The sequence below is a fragment of the Triturus cristatus genome, chromosome 11 (assembly GCF_964204655.1).
Source record: "Triturus cristatus chromosome 11, aTriCri1.1, whole genome shotgun sequence".
NCBI classification, from domain to species: Eukaryota; Metazoa; Chordata; class Amphibia; order Caudata; family Salamandridae; genus Triturus; species Triturus cristatus.
Window position 1 is genome coordinate 413,277,586 of NC_140594.1, and position 15,315 is coordinate 413,292,900.

General features: G+C 43.3%; 1 protein-coding gene across 4 annotated transcripts in view; it reads right to left on the reverse strand.

Annotated features, from left to right (window-relative positions):
- Positions 1 to 14,831, reverse strand: part of YKT6 (YKT6 vesicular SNARE protein) — a 173,918-nt gene extending 159,087 nt beyond the window's left edge. Inside the window, exons 1-2 of one of the 4 annotated variants that reach the window (XM_085636111.1) lie at positions 14,728 to 14,785; positions 1,147 to 1,220 (exon numbers count right to left, since the gene is read on the reverse strand). The gene's annotated coding sequence lies outside the window, so the exon portion shown is untranslated. Of the gene's footprint in view, positions 1 to 1,146; positions 1,221 to 14,604 lie in introns of all 4 variants that reach the window. The other 3 variants (XM_085636113.1, XM_085636112.1, XM_085636114.1) reach the window with 3 other exon arrangements.
- Positions 14,832 to 15,315: the final 484 nt, after the last annotated feature.

Here is a 15,315-nt window from a genome sequence, read left to right on the forward strand (position 1 = left end):
CACAATTGATCGTCCACCAAAATTTCCCCGCTTGGACAGGACACTCAAGCAGTATAATCACAGCTGAAAGATCAAAGATATGTCCCGGAAAATGCTTAAACTCTTCGACCCGTCTCCACAGCAGTGTTATTGATGAAAAAGTAGTTGAGTCCAGAAAAGGGGCCATATTTATTGCTATGAAATGTATATCCCCTCTTCTGACCCATTTGATGACGCCACTTACCCACCAGCCCATAGACCTGTAACATACTTTTTAAGGCCAACCTAGTCTAAGGTGTGTGGATACAATCTCTTCTAGTTGATTAGTATCCATCAGGGTATGAAAGTCGCCCCCAGTAACCACCGGAAGCTGGGACTCCAGATTCCACTCGAGAGTTAAACAGTATGATGTATCATCGGCATTAGGGCCGCAAAGGCCCACACAAATGAAGTCATAATTAGAACATCTCAGCCTTGCCAAGACACACCTCCTTGAGCTATCGGTCCTAGAATACAGAAACTCCACCTCTGCTCCTTTCCTTAAGAGAATTGCAACCCCTTTAGAATATTCTAACTGATCGGAGGCCTTGCTCAGGAGTGGGTATCCTTTTTAATAGACTCAAAGCATCATCATCATCTAGAGTGCTGGTTTGTACATTTGCTTGTTCCACATGATGTGGAGCTTTGCAGGGAATTTTAACTGTGCCTTAGCACCCAGTTTATGAAGTACCCCCATTTTCCTCTTCAACTCCCACTGGTGCTGGTCGTTATTTTACGACGTCAGATCTTATGCAACGGTACAGCCCTTACTGGTAAAAATAGTACAACTTGCGGTAGGATTCTAGTAGTAATGACTAAGGAGCTGGGAACCACTGGTTCTTTATATAAGTTTGGGGCCCCAAAATATTTTAAGTAAGTCCACATAAAAGTCTTGAAAGCCGCACTTAGTGTGTAGCACAGTCAGGAAGACCCTAGGCATTAATTATTACTCTGATTTTTCACCTATCTAGGACTCCCCAGGTGTTTTTTAGATAGCTTGAGCTATACCTTGAAGAATGCTGGTAAAACAACTTGGGGAGAAATATTAATACAGGGTTTGCTACCCCGAGAGGTACTCTAGCTTAGGACTGACGGTCTTTTATCTAGATTTAAAAATGTGCAACTTACCTCAGAGTATGCAAGTGAGAGACAGGAAATCGAGGATGTTTGGGAAGATGAGTCAAGATTTCAGGACGTGCAGCCTATGAAAAAAGAGGTCTCTATTTAGTATTGGAAGCTTCTGGATTAAGACGACCAAAATCTGAAGGCTCCCCATCTGGTCTGGGAAGAGCTGATTCCTGAGCTCCCGTACCTGTGGCAAGCGTACAGTTACTATATTATACGGTTGAGTCTGCAAATCTATAAAGGAACCATGTATTTACCCTCTAAAGGATATTCTGGACCCCTTAAAGGATTGCAAGCTTTTAATAATAAAAAAACAAGCATTTGCAATGCAATAGGTCTCGCATTTATAAGAGTTTGAGCTATTGGCATTGTAAAATTACAATGCCTTTTATTTATGTTTTGGTTTTAAAACAAATAAAAGGCATGGTCATTTACAATGTCAGTAGCATAAACTCGCATAAAAGCAGTGTGCGGCGTGCAGCAGTGTGCGGCGTGCAGCGGCATGCAGCAGTGTGCGGCGTGCAGCGGCATGCAGCAGTGTGCCGCGTGCAGCGGCATGCAGCAGTGTGCGGCGTGCAGCAGTGTGCGGCGTGCAGCGGCATGCAGCAGTGTGCGGCGTGCAGCAGTGTGCGGCGTGCAGTAACAACACAAAATAAAGCATGCCAAGACTGACTGACAGAAAAAAGTAAACAACCACAAATGCGTATTGTGAAAAGTGTGGATGAGCACATACAAAACACACACGTTGGCCAACACTTACAAGATCTTAGAAAGATCCGTTGAACCGCCCCTGCACATTTGAGACACGCCCAATAGATATGGACCTATTCGGGTAATGACCTGGGGCTTTGACAGTTACACTCTGCAGCATTACCAACACAGCGCAAATCACACAATATGCGTGCCACTCAATGTGAAGAGTGACAGCCAAGGAACTGGAGGCGCTGGGAACTATAGTTGAGCGCCTTGTGACTTCAGGCTCACAGGGTTCCAGGTCCATTACTCCTCCCTCCTTAGAGTGCAATTTGACAGTGTGTCAGTATTACAGTGAAGCCTTCCATTGTCAGGGTAGATTGGAGGGCGAGTTGTGGTAGACTTTAGAGGTATTTGATAAGGGAGTTAGTTGATGGTAAGGTTATGTGCTCAATGCCAGGATGGATGGTGACTTAAGCAGAATGATACATAAAAAGGCAGTGGGCCCTGCACTATAAGCACTGGCAACAAATCAAGCACTTAAACCGTGCATAATTGTGCTCCTCAGTAAAAACTAGTGACATTTGAAAACACCTACATACAACTCCATGCTATCTGGGCACAGCCCTCCAGTAGGACAAAGCACAAATAATGACTTCGCCCATAGCCACAAATATAACTATAGTGGACACAAAAAGTGAAAAAAAAATATTAAAATAGGTACATAAGTAAGGTGCACAGTTTTTGCAGATCAAAGACACCCATGTGTTTGGGATGTTCAACACAAACTTTTACAAAGCAGGGGGAATTCTGAACTCACAACCGATGGCTCTAAGCACATTTAACAATAACCATGCCATCCCAAACACCTTCTCATACACATTCAGTATACAGGCAAGCCATGACGACTCTCACCAACACCCAAGAATATATAGCGTGGAAAATGCTCATGTGTAGATAATCTGATCACACATACAAACACACGAGTATTCAGCATATTAGCCACAGTAAGACCAACGGTATAAATAGTAAAGAAATGACATTTTATCGAGGCGCTGGGGCGAGACTCTTGTGGGAGAACTTACATGTCTGGCAGAAAGAGGCACACCATGGCTGAATAGGCACAACTGTCATCTCAGTCATCTTCAGTGTGCCTGCATCTAAGCAACTCCAGCCATAAAGCAGGACGCATGAGGCCAACTGAAGGGAGGAGGGGTGGGTAAGGAGTGATGAGCGCATGATAAACGGCAAAAGTACTTAGACACAGCGCTCTTAAATATTTCTAAAAGAAAAGTTATCTGGGAGAAAATGGCTTTATCAACGCACCTGGAAGAGGGCCTATGGCAAACGCTCCACAGACATGACCAGGCATTGCAGGTCACCTAAATGCCACCCAAAAAAAATAAAACTCCATATCTGCCGGGTTGTAATGAGGACAAAAGGACCAGATGATGGACGCAATGATGAACAATGCAAACATTCTAACCAGTCGGTTGTAATGGGAAGCATAACCATGCCCACGGGAACAACCGTATTCCAAAGGCGGTATCATTGAGGAGGAGTATTTATAAGAGGAGGGACTAATCAGATGTAGAACAAGGTTTTGCTTCAGTCTTTACTAAAAAACATAGTACCTACCAAAGTATTATAGATGAGGATACACTTAATACCATATGTCCCATACTATTTAAGATTTCACTTCTGGTGGATTCCCTCAATCAAAAGCACTAACCGTACCTCTGCTGTGTTTCATCGTATGCCCTACCTCCAATCTCTGAAACAGGAAGTGCCATCAGAAGAGGGCAGGGCTGGTGTGAGCTCGGAGGATCCATTAAAACGGCGAAGGTGCATAATAAGGATTTAAATTGTATTTCTAAAAACAAGTGTATATACGCTGTAAGTGCGTCACGGCAGTACAGCTTGCACACGCAGCTACTACTCCTAAGTAAACATACAGTGCTACCATCTGTATGTAAAAACAAGAAATCGAGCCACTGTGCTTCAGCAACGCGCCAAACACAAGATACATTTCATTTATTGCGACTATTAAAAGAATAAATCCAGGGTGAAAAAGCAATCCAAGCGGCGGAGAACGCCGTCACATACGTCTGATAAACACACACGATGTTTATAAACACAGCGACTCAAAAAAAATGCATCAATTATTCAGTGCAGCAATTCAGACTGCCGGGGAATGAACAATACAATCACTTTGACTCGTAATGCTTTAATCATGGACTTTGAAACTGCGCTTTCGGAAGGTGGGGGGGGGGGGGGGGGGGGAGCTGAATTCGGGTCTCTGCACTTCAGGCAGGTGGGTGGTTAATAGCCACAGGCATGAAGGCAGGACTCATGTCGTACTAATCGGACGATTCACCTTCTTTGTATCGGCGGTGTGTCTGACAAGAATCAGCAGTGCTGGGAAGGGAGGGGGCGCACACGTGCTGGATATAACACATATGATACTGAGAACGGAACACTTTCATGGGAGAAGAGTTTCGTTCTCCCTCTTAAGGTTCATTTTAATGTGTAGACTTTATCGGAGAGGAAGCACATTAAGAGTTAATTGGAGGGGGTAGATTTTGCCAGGTAAAGTTGCTTAGTCACTAAAATGTTCGTCAGAGGAAAGCAAGTAGGACATGAGGAGTATGCAATAGCCAGCGAGGAAGAGCCATAAACAAGACAAGCCCGGCGGAGCGTGGCGCGCGCGCTTGGCGGGGGAGCGCATTCCAGGCGGGGGAGCGGACCCTTTGAAGTGCTCCCAAAAGCGGAGTGCATGGCGGCACGATGCGCGTGATTGTGCGCGTGCTAGCTATGCAATCCGTTTTGGGAACACTTTGAAAAGCCCTTTTACAATAGTCTCGCTTTGCGATCGCTTACGCGATAGCAAGGCGAGACCTAAAAACAGACTCCTGGATGCAAATGTTGCTTCCCTGAAGCGAACGACGAGTGCATGTTTTTTACTTGTCCTTTGATAACTAGTTTCTGGGAGACTGAGTAACATCATCACTCAAATTCTGGAAGCCCTAGTCAAGGTAACCACTATTCTTGTATTGTCTGGTGCCGACATTGAGGTATACAACCTTATTGACAGCTCCCAGAGGTGTTTGTTATTCTACCTTTTGCTCCTTGTTAGAAGAGAAAATTTGTAAAACTGGTTAAATCCAACCCCTCCCACCCGAGGCGTAGTTGATGGCTTGTAGGCTAGATCTAGAGAGTATCACAAGAAGGGCAAACAGTTTCGGGCCGGATTCTTGAAATGAAACGGGATGCTAGATCCGTAAAATTGAGTATGATTACACCAAGGCACCAATGTGATTCGAGTCTTAAAGCCCGTTCTCACTCGCGGGTCCAAGCGTATAAACCAGTCATGTGGTCGGTTCCATTGCTCTTCAGTCTGAGATTGCAGAAGTTTCAGTGATATGTGGACATAGAAGAAAAGCATTCTCCCAAAAAGTTTGAAATCAACAGTGCGGTCAACACATGGTTTACAGAATTATTTCAAGCAAGCTTTTTTTTTTTTTTTTAAAGGCGACTCTGCGAACCTTAACAAGTCAGGTATAATTAAAACATTAAATATTTTAATGCGAAGTTGACCAAAAAACAGCAAAAGCCATCCAAAATGTGTGCTGTTTCAGGGTTTCAATATGCATTTTCCGGACATTTAAATAAAATGTGCTAAATTAACTGGAGGATACCACTGGATCAAAAAAAACACGATTAAAGTGAAAAATTCTTTTTTTTTTTTTTTTTTAGTTTTCAAAACCTTTATTGAGTAGATCTGAGTTACAGCCTTATCTAATATGCAAGCACATACAGAATGGAGGTATACAGTACAAACAATTCAGAATATTTTTTAAGAACACATTTGTCAGAGACTAAGAAAAAGAGAGAGGAGCCGACCAGAGATACAGAGAAAAAAAAAAAGAGGGAAGAGAGGGGAAAGAAAAGAAAAAAAAAAAAAAAAAAAAAAAAAGGGACCGAACTGGAGGCCGATCCAAAATTTAACTATTGTTGTTTATATCGTTCAACCAATCTTTAAGTGGTCTCCAGATCTTTAGTCCCTTAAGTTTCCCTCTCTTCCCCTTTTGAGCATAGAGGGCATACTCCAGATGAAATACATGTAGCAAACGCATTTTCCATTGCCCGAATGTAGGGGGTAGTGGATCAAGCCACGAGGAGGCAATACATAGTCTGAGTATAGTCATCCCAATAAAGAGAAACTCCTTGCAACTATCCTCCGGTGTTGATACCCCGAGTAACATAAGTTGGGGAATTAGCAGTACCCTTCTATTCAGAACATATTGCAGAAACGAAGTGACCTCCAATCTAAGTTTCTCGAGCTCCGGGCATGTAGAAAAAATATGCACCAGATCTGCGCCCAGAGGTTTACATCTGAAACAATGAATACCCTCGGTCCTGCCCCATTTAACATTTTTAGCAGGAGAGATATAGAGGTCAAAAAAAGTTTTGAAGCATTGTGCACGAAGATTAGCTGAAGACAATACGGTATTAGCTAATATTATAGCGCTTTCCAAGCACGAATCAGTAACCTCCAACCTTTCCTGCCATTTATTAGAATGCTTTTCGATATCGTCAGGTAACCCTTCAAGAAGAATCCTATAAAGCTTCGAAATTGTAAGGGGGTCCCTGCCAACAATGACCTCCAGCAGTGGGATCACCGTAAACCCAATTATGCCCCCGGTTTTCTTAATGATGAAGTCCCTTATTTGTAAAAACTTAAAGAAATCACTATTAGTAAGATTAAACCTATTTTTAATTGTTTCAAATGTGGCTAGCTGATCTCCATCGAGCAAGTCTGCTATATTACGGACACCCGCCCTTATCCACCGATCAAAATATCCATCCAGCAATGATTCAGAGATCTGGATATTATCGAGAAGTGGAGTATATCTGCTGAACCTGCCCATACCTAATTTTTTCCTGACCCTGGTCCAATTTTGATATGCGATAGTCAGGATCTTGAATTGGGTTCTTTTGTAGTAACTGGGCTGGTACATTTTTAACAAACAGCCACGAACTCCCGGGCCCATTAACATCTCATATATAGTGGGCAAGGCATTTGATGTCATGATCCTATTATCTAGGGGTCGAAACATGGGCCAATAATATTTGAGAGACGCCGCAAAATAATATAATCTGATGTTTGGTAGTCCAAGTCCGCCTCTTTCCACTGGTAATGTTAGAAAACAGTTTGCGCGACGTGTTTTTTTATAAGACCAAATAAATCTCGCTATCTCTCGTTCAATCTGCTGGAACCATGTATTATGTATTTCCAGAGGTATTGTACGGAAAATATATAATAATTTCGGCAGGACTACCATTTTGATCAGATTGCATCTCCCAATAATAGATAGCTTCAAGTTGTCCCATCGATCCATGTCTTTCTTAATTTTATAGATTATAGGGGTTACATTTGCCTCTACTACCTCCTTAGTTTGGGCCCTAACTCGAATGCCGAGGTAGGTCGCCTCCTCCACTATTCTATCATCTGTAGAGATCATAAATTTGTTAACCACAATCTGGGTTGTCTCCCTATTAAGCCTATAGCCAGATATTCGGCCAAACTTCTCGGCCAGCGTTTCGACTTCGGCCAGAGCAGTGGGTAATTCCGAGGTGACAACAGCGACATCATCGGCATAAGCCAAGATTTTGATATCTATATGATTTAAGCTGAAGGGGGATATATTCTCTGAGGCCTCCAGAAGCCTAAGAAATGGGTCCATATATAGTGCGTATAGCAGAGGCGAAGATGGGCATCCTTGTCTTGTCCCTCTTTCTATGGGGAAGGTTTCAGAAAGGCCTCCCATAATCTGTAACTGCGCTGACGGTTTGTGATAAAGAGCCTGCATTGCCCTAATGAAGCCTTCTCCTAAGTTATTAGCTCTGAGGCATTTCCATAGGTAATTCCAGGAAACACGATCAAATGCCTTTTCGGCGTCTAGAAAAGCCACTGCTAGAGGGAGTTTTAAGACATCAGAGGCATCCAGCATTGTAATAAGTCTCCTTATATGATCCTCAGTTCCCCTTCCCTGTATAAATCCATGCTGCCACCGAGAGACCAATCGCGGCATGACGCTGTTAAGGCGAGAGGCAAGGATCTTAGAGTATAGCTTGGCATCACTGTTTAAGAGTGTTATAGGTCTGTATGAGCCCATATTTAACAGATCTTTATCTTTTTTTTTAAAAATATGACTATATTTGCCGAGCCCCAGGTCATCGGTGGTGCTTCTCCCCCCTTAAAGTTAAAGAGATCAAGAAGCTCCGCACTAACCTCCTTGAAAAAAGTTTTGTAAAATTCTAACGGTATTGCATCGGTGCCGGCGGCTTTGGATGATGGTAGATCGTATAGTGCTTTCTGAAGTTCTTTATCTGAAAAATCTACTTCGAGATGACACGCCTCTTCATCTGCCAATTTTACTTTAGGCAAAAACAGAGGGTCCCAGCCCTCACTAGGAAGCGGATCTGCAGTATATAGGGCCCTATAGAAGTCTTTAAAAGAATCTCTGATATTGCCCTCGTCAGATATTAAAGCACCATTCATATTTTTTATTTGACTTGTATGTCGGGCAGAAGTTTGTTGTCTGGTCCTGACTGCAAGTAATCGCCCAACAGATTCGCTATATTCATAGCATTCTTGTCGATTGACTAAGTATAATCCTGCAAGCTTATTTAAGTAAAGATCGTTTAGAGTTGATTTGGTCACTAAAATTGAGTCTAGAATTGCGGTTGGATCTATTTTATCTCTTATATTTGCTAGTAATTCAATTTCAAGCTGGGAAAGTTTCTGATAATAGCTCCTCACCTGCTGGATATATCTCTTCCTTCTACACGTTCCAAAACTGATAGTCTCCCCTCGTATCCAGGCCTTAAACGTGTCCCAGACCACTCCTGGAGATGCCGTACCCTTATTAATACTAAAAAATTTGCCTATCCTGCCTCATGTAATTTCTGTAATCTTGGTCTAGAAGAATAGCCCTTTCGAATGACCATTTTTTGTTTATTTACCATACCATCGATGAGGAATTCGAAAATCAATGGATTATGGTCAGATAGGACCCTGGGGGATAATTCAATTTTGGCATCCTTTACTAACGATGATGAAACCAAAAAGTAGTCCAGCCTGGCACATTTCTTGTGAGGGGCTGAATAATAAGTGAAACCTGGGTCCGTACCCCTTAATTTAGGCCAAACATCGATGAGCCCCACATCAGTTATTAGATCATTTAGTGCCCTGCGCACTTGTGGTTTACGGTCCGTAGTTCCAATACTGCCAGCATTTTTAGCCCCGTTAATGTTTAAATCCCCACATAATATGTAAGGCTCTGGCCAGGATGGAAGCTCACTAGATAAGAATCTCAAAACTGATGGATCATCTAACACTGAGGAGTATACTGAACCCAGTGTAAGGTAACCCGATCCACACTTGATAACCATGAGTATCCATCTACCCAATTTATCCACACTTTTTCTATCGCACCTCACACTGTTATTTCTAGATAGCACAGCGACTCCTTTTGTCCTACAATCCTGAGTGGTATGCGCTAGTCTCTTAAACCCCAGAGTATCTAACAAATTACAATCTTTATTAGCTATATGCGTCTCTTGTAGACATAATAAGTCTACCCCAAGGAATTTAAGGTCTTCCTGTGCCCTTCTTCTTTTGTTCTTATCGTTGAGCCCACATATGTTGATAGAAGCTATAGGGCTATCCATAATTTGTTAACATTGCTTCCCTCAATATAATATAATAGAGTCTTTCTGATAGGGTTCTTTGACTTCCTCCCAGCCTGCATTTATTAGAGACATAAACATAGACAATAATCCTACCAATTTTGGCATTCAAGTAACAATATAGAAAAAAAAATCTTGCCTCCATCTAACTGTATTGTGCTTGCGGAACTTACATCATTTGAGCTAAACAAGAGATTGTTTTTTTCCCCTCCCCCCGTCCAGCCCCCCCTCCCCCCCCCCCCCCCGAACCACCCTGGACAAACCCCCTCCCCACCCCCCACCCCTACTCCCTCCCTATCCCCTTAAACACGGCAAAAGGACCAGTGGGTCCCTAGTGATGTAGAGCAGGGGGGCTCCCCTGTAGATATCCCAAAAAATACTCAATATACACCGGCTGGTACATAATAGCAAAACGTGACTGGACTGGCCAAGATAAGAAAGAGAAAGAAAAATGTAATAAGTTTCAAGTCATATAGTTGCTGGCATTAAGAGCATGCGTCCTGGAACAAAAAAGCCTTTTATAATGTATTTAGAAATTCTTTAGCCTGAATTTCTGATAGAAAAAAAGATTGTCTTCCTTGATGCAGTATTTTTAGCTTTGCAGGATTGAGCAAAAACACTTGTGCGCCTTTCGCCTGGAACAGGGGCATCAATGAGCGGAGCTGCCACCTTCGCTCAACTGTAGCCTGACAGAAGTCTGGCCTAACAAAAAATTCTTGACCCTTTCCCTTTCTCTTCCGGTTAGGTCTGGCTGCATTATAAACTGCTTCACGGGCCAAAAAATTATTGAAAGAGATCAGGATGGCACGGGGTAGCGCATTATCTTGGTTTGGCTGTTGTCGCATCTTAAAGGGGAAGCGATGAGCTCTTAATATTTCCGACTTCCAGTCCCAGCTCTTTAGATCCGGGAATGCTTCCGTGAATAGCTCTACCACAAACTGGCGCACATCTGACGTTTCTAGACCTTCCGGTATCCCAAGAATGCGAAGGTTGTTCCTTCTCATTCGATTTTCTAAATCAATGAGCTTCCAGGAAACATCCTCCCTCTGATTTTTCAAGCTCTCCGTAGCCCCTCTCTGTGCACTCAGTTCATCCTCGAGTTTTGAGACCCGCTCCTCGACTTCGCATGTACTAGCTGCGATATCTGCGCACGTTTTGGCGACTCTTTTGATTGAATTCTGTCATTTGCGGCAGGCACTTTGGGCCCTTGAGCTTTCTGCCCTAGTCTCTGCTCTGTGCGCCATGATGAGCTGGTAAATAGAATGAAGAGTGACTTCCTTAGGGGCCGCCTGCTCCCCGCCAGGACCTAGAGTATCGCCCCTTTGTTCGGTGATTATATCAGTAACATTGCTAGAAAATGAGTAATCCCAGGCTAATGGTTCCTGTATATTATTAGCGAAAGACTCCCCCCAATAACCCATGTACCTTAGCTTTCCGGATTGTATCAGGTTCATACGGTGTCATTTCTTCCGGATGATTTTCGTCCTCAATAGAAGAGATACTATCACTATCCTCTTCATGCAGTTTCTTTTTACTCTGGCTGCCGTCTTCAGATGATGTTGAGGGATCAGACATTGAATAGAATTTGTCCCCAGTTTCCAGCTCCTTGATATGTTCAAATCCTGCAGCTGCTGAAGCACCCGCAGAAAGAATGCCTCCGACTTGGTTATTTGTGCCACACAGGTTGTTGCTTTGACTTTTCTCAGGTATGATCACGAAGTCCGCCGGCAGAACTACAGGGCCCACAGTGCCTCTGCTGTGCTCAGTATCACGCTGTCTTGGACCGCAGCTCCCGACCTCTTCGACCGAGGATGGGAACGATCCGAAATCGGCAGCCGGTACAGAGAGTGTCCCCCCCGCTGCTAGATCAGACGCGGTAAGCTCCTGCTCGGTTGCCGGTTTTGTATCCGGTTTCGGGGTCTGCGATTTGAAGAGCGGGTGGACACTTGTTTTGGTTCGGGCAGGCTTAGGTGTCGGCTCCTTCGGGATGCTATTTATTTTCTTAACGACCTTGGCCGGGCTGTTAGTGCCGCCTGCGGGCTGGCGAGGCTTGGCGTTCTTAGGGAGAGCTTTCGGCGCCATGCCGATTGAGACGGACCAAGCCACTGGATTTTTCAATTGAAAAGCGCGGAGCGATCTAAAAGCGCTATGCTGGGTCCGCGAGTCTGTTTGTAGAGATAAGGCCAGCCACCAAATCATTCCGGATCGTTTTGCCGGTGGTTTTTTCCCATTGCTGTCAGCTAAAAGGCATTAGCAGAGAACGTTATCAGGAGAGCCCGAGGAACCTGCTCACTCGGCTGACTGACCAGCCGCCATCTTGCCGCTAAGAAGGAAAGGCAGCTTTCAGTGATCTTTTTTTGAATGTGAAAAATTCTTAGTGTCCATACTCGTGGCTATGGTGTAAATTCCTGCCTAGGATGCCTCAAGATATGCAGCTATGCTTCTCAACCCCTCTACCTGTAATGTTTATTTACCTGTTATCGTCTATCCTGTAGCTACTTAATTATTTATTTTGTTTAATACCCTCAGTTTCTATGTTTTATTTTGAATTGCTTTGAAACCGGATTAATGACCTCCTCAAGTACCCAATGTCAAGGCTGTTCTTATTAAACGTATTAATTGAGCCAAGCACACCCTGCTGTCTGAATATTCTACTCAAGCCTTCTCCCGAGGATTATATTGAGTGTCATCTACTAGTTGTTAATCGTTCAGCTCGGAAATAAATGAGGGTGACAAGGCCTCTTTCCACTTCCACATTTATAGGGGCTCTCCCTCCATTACATTTAACTTGTGTGATAATATATTGTGTAAATGATCACTTTCTACACTATATGGAAATGAAACCACTATTCCTTTTTCAAGTAAATGCACTAATTAATGTTAATAATAAAGCAAGGACCGAGCTACAAGTGCAGCAGAACACTGCCCATGTAACAATGAAACACAGCAAAGAAAACACTACCAAAATTAAGTAGATAGCTATAGCATCTACATAGCGATCTATTCACTACACATGGGTGTTTAAAAACATCTTTATTTTGGTTAATGAGACCAACAAAGTACTGTAGTCCTATATTTCACAGTGACCAATGGACCATAATCCTACTACGTTTATCTAACTATCATGTGGGAATCCCACCTTCAACTTACAGTGCATAAAACATAAAAGGGCACTTCATAATTGCTTTTTATTTATGACTTGAGCCTTGATGCAGTCATCTGGGACATGTCTAAGGGGCTCCACTTTTGCTCAATGAGGAGCATCTTTTGAGCATTCTACGGTCATTGCTTCCACAACCTGTCGACATGTTGTAAATGAGGCGAGCATTGGCTGGCATTCTCACTCCCCTGCCTTTCCGAGGTGCATGCTCTGCACGGGGTACCAGATATCTTTTTTTTTTTTTAATCCAGAGACAGAAGAGAGCAGTTTGCCTAAGTCTTTCGTTTCGGGAAAGGGGCTCGAGGTGGTGTGGAGAGTTCCTATTATTCAAGTTATTTTTGACAAATCCCAGTTTATGGATTTTATTGTAGTTTTCAAAACCTAATCATGGACACATCACAAACAGAAATCACATACACAGATCTTGAGCTAGGATTATTTTCATGGGTCTTAATATGGTATTATTGGTATGAGACCCCTTGAAGCAAACCTCGAGTAACACCATGCAAATGTTGCTTAGACAACTAATATGATTGGCAGAGAGCAATTAGTAACTACATTCCTGCATGGGGAAACAACTTTCGCATGTACATACTTTTGAGAAAGGAATAAAAACTCATTTTTAGCCACAGAGTGGAGGGCAGACGATGGAGAAATTAAATAAGCGGAGATAGCAACTGAATCTATCTTCTTGGATAAGCAATCTCGCAACTTTCCTCATTATTTCATTTTATCTTTCCTAAAGTATTCGCCCAACCCCTTTTCTCGTTCACTTCCCGCCATCACCCTTTCTTCTTCACTTCTCTGCAGAATAAAAGGAATTTGTTCTTGTCTCTCATTCTTGAACACACCGTCCCTCTCACGCTCAATCATATTCCTGTCTTGAGTTCCACTCAGTGCATTGAAGCGGCCTATTGCTGTCAAATGCCTATGATAAAAAAAAAACAAAGCCATGGATATAATGTTCCAAGCGGACATATACGTGGTGCACTAAAGTTGAACGCTTATCGAAGTCTTCACACTGGAAACGTTGGTACCACATCCTAAGCATGAGGAAGAAACCAGGGACGTGAGGGTAATGTGAAAAAGAAAACGCTTCTTTGTCAAGCATCCACAGGGACGCATGCTCTTGTCATCTGTAACCCTAAACTAATATCCCATAGCTAGTGAATGAAGCATCACTTCAGCAGTACATTCTGCGGACACACTAGAACGCTTCCTGTAGGTCGTATTCTCCGATGCTGTATAAAGTACTTATTTTAAGGAGAGAGACATAACAAGATAACTGTCTGCAAGGCCAGGATGAGACCATTAGCACTGCGAGACCATACGAACGACAAAATGCGAGTTCTACCAATGTCTTAAAATCATAAGCGGGGTGGAGCGGGAGATATGGGGAACGCAGAGCCTGAATATGGGGAACGCAGAGCCTGAACATGGCTCTGGTGGGCTTAATCTTAATGCTGCCTTAAGTGAGCCTGTTTTCATGAGTTATTTCCCCTCTATGTCATCACTGACAATAGATCCTTTTGCTAACGCTAACCACACCTTCGATCCTAAATCCGATTGAGGTGGAATCATCATCTTTGAAATCTATTAACGGTCAAATCTCACATTCCGCAGGTGGGAGTATTATCCATTAATTCATTTTCTTTAGTTGGGCAGCCACACTCTCGTGTGGCATTTAATACCTAGATAAGAAAAAAAGTTTGGGTGTCTTTATTCGTGCGGGTCCGTCCCATAAGCCCTTCCTCCAGGACTCCCCTCACTGGCCTTCTATCCGTCCTCGCCACAATTCCATCTCTCCTACTACCACAAAAGCCAAAGCCCGTCCAGTCTCACGCTTTTCTTACACTCAAATTGCTTTAGAGGCATTTTATGTCTTCCATATGTTATTTTTCCTCGCCCCCTCCTACGAGACGCCCACAGAACACTCCATTCTAATCCAGTTTTTCCTCGCTAGCCCCTCTGCTTACCTCTGTTCTGCTCCTTCGTTCTCGGCACTTCCGGTTCCGTGCTAAGTGCACTTCTGATAGGATAGTGACTGATTCTCATTAGAGGAATGACCGTTCGCAACGGCGTACGAGACACGTCACGTCCTATATCTGCGTGTCACTGTCTTTGCTATGTCAGCTGCATCGCCTATACAAGATCTAGTAAGCGGCTTTCCAAGTTTATTGAGTGATGCGCGATCTTGGCAGTTGGAGTAACGGTTTCTCTGCAGCGTTCCGAGAAGAATTCAGCTAACAATAAATTTGATGTATAGAGAGCTGAAGGCATCGTAACTGACAGTCATTCTCACGTGGACAGGCGTTGCCACCTGGCCACGTGTTTTTTCTGGAATAATCAGTACAAAACGTAGGAAATCACCTAAAGCCGTTATTTTTCCCTCTTATTGGCACGCGCTTTAAACGGTGAATAAAATGTCCCTTAATAATCTTAGACTGATAATTAAAGTAAGGAAAGACGAAAAGACTAAAAACGGTTACAGGTGATTTTATATTACTTTTTGTTTAAGTACGATTTACGAGCCATTTCAGAATCTTTTAAACGTGCACTGTTTA